Below are 2,500 nucleotides of genomic sequence, written 5' to 3' on the forward strand. Positions count from 1 at the left end.
TGTTTCCATAGAACAAAGTTCACACTGTACGCTGTGAACAAAGTTCACACCGTACAAATTCTGGTGCATCTGACTTAAGTACCATATTCATTTGAATCTAAATTTTGCTGAACTTATATATATATTATATATATATATATATATATATATATATATATATATATATATATATATATATATAAAACTGAAATGCGTTTCGACCGCTTGGATCGCTTTCAAGGCCACTACATCCCGTCGGATTGACTCCAAAATTTACAGGGACATGTAAAATGAGGTGACGATGCCCGTGGGCTACGTTAGAAATCCCTATCTTAAAAGGTGTCGTTGCTAGGGCCAAAAACCCACTTTGACAAGTCCACTCCAGTTCTTTTACGTATCTGTCTTCCTCACTCACGCTATTTCCTCCATTTCCCTCTAACTCCCCTTCAGTTTCCCTTTATAAGTTCGTCAAACGGCGTTCTTTTATGTATCTGTCTGCATTCATAGAGAGAATTATCATCGCCACCAACAACACACAATCAGATATTTCTTGCGTTCATTTATATATGTGTGTGTGTTCTATATATAAATATGTATATATAATGTATACATACAAAGTGTATATATCTGTATTTATGTATATTAAACTTTTTAATACTTTTTGATAGTTATATATATTTTTAAACAAATTATAAATATAATTTAATAACTTTTATTTTAAATTTAAATAATTTAAATTTTTTAATTTTATATTTTATATATTTTCTATATTATATTTTTATTTTTATGTTTTTGTTTTTGGTTTTTCACTGTTTGATTTGCCTATTAGTGGTTTTATCTCTAATTTAATTTATACATATATATATATATAATTTGTATACATTTGTATATATAATGCGTGCACACACACACACACACACACATATATATATATATATATACACACATATATATATATATAATGTGTGCATTATGTGGTCGGTCGGTTCAGCTGAAAATATGCACACCTAAGTTAAAAGTACTGGCAAGTTTGCATGAAAACTATTTTTTTCCTCAAATGAAAGGCGTGACCTCTAGGACAAAATTCCTCATCTTATAAAATGTGGCCCGAGTAGACCCGAATGAAATCGGGTTATGTTAACCAAAATGTGAAAAGAGGTCTAAATGGGGCTGGAAGGGGATTAAAATTTAAATGAGCGAGTGTTTAGGAATTCTGTTACATCAAGCTAAAAAATTTGCACCAGCCTTTTAATCGTCAATGTGTTGCCGTCCATGATGAAGAAGTTTTGAATGCTTGCCATGGTGAGTCTACTGTCGTGAGAAAGAATCACTTCAAAACTTGGTGTTTACGAATTTTCTTTTACATCAAGTTCAAAATTTTACGCCAGACGTTAAACTGTCAATACGTTGCTGTCCGTCGTTAAGAAATGCCAGCCATGGTGATTCTACTATCCTCAGATTCTATCCCTTCAAACTTTGCTTTCCAATATTTTTATTCAGCTCGCAAGTTCGTCTGTCCCTTTTAAATGTTAGCGTTTTGCTTTCTGTCTTGAAGCAGACCTTTCCGTTGCCACTGCCTGATATTTATGATTGATCTTTCTAAATATTTTATTTCTCAACTTACTCAAGATCTTTTGTTGTTTATAAATGGGAGAGAGATAGATAAAGATAGAGAGTAAGAGAAAGCGAGGGAGAGTCCGAGAGAAAAGAAAAGTAAGAGAGTGGGGAAAGTGAGAGAGAAAGGAGAGAGAAACAAAAAGGGAGAATCATCATCATCATCCTCGTTTAACGTCCGTTTTCCGTGCTAGCACGGGTTGGACAGTTTGACCGGTGTCTGGGAAGCCAGGAGGCTGCACCAGGCTCCAGTCTGATCTGGCAGTGTTTCTACAGGTGGATGACCTTCCTAACGCCAACCAGTCTGTGAGTGTAGTGGGTGCTTTTTTCGTGCTGCCGGCACAGGTGCCAGGGGGGCTCGCAGCGGCAACGATCAGTTGGTGCTTTTTACGTGCCACCGGCACAGAAGCCAGTCAAGACGGCGCTGCAATCGGCCACGTTCGGATGGCGCTTTTTACGTGCTGAAAGGAAGCAACTGAAAGTAACAACCACACTCTTACCCGCGCGTAGAGCGGGTCACCTTCAGCGAGTATATATATATATATATATATATATATATATATCAATATCTATAAATCTGAAATACGAAAAGTTTGTTTGTCTGGTTTTGGCATTGGAATGCGTTAAAGACCACTAGATCCCGTCGGATTGACTCCAAAATTTACAGGGACATGTAAAATGAGGTGAGGATGTAAGTGGGTTAGCTTAGAAATCCCTATCTTAAAAGGTGTTGTTACTAGGGCAAAAAACGCAAACTTTGACAAGTCTGCTCCCATTCTCTTATCTGCCTGTCTTCCTCCGTCTCTCTCTGTTTCCTCCCTTCCTATCACTTTCTCTCTATAACGTCGTTTGACAGCGTCTACTATCTTTCCCTCGCCGCCTTCGCAGCGCTGTCACACACACACAC

Source organism: Octopus sinensis, linkage group LG11 (assembly GCF_006345805.1).
Source record: "Octopus sinensis linkage group LG11, ASM634580v1, whole genome shotgun sequence".
Lineage (NCBI taxonomy): Eukaryota > Metazoa > Mollusca > Cephalopoda > Octopoda > Octopodidae > Octopus > Octopus sinensis.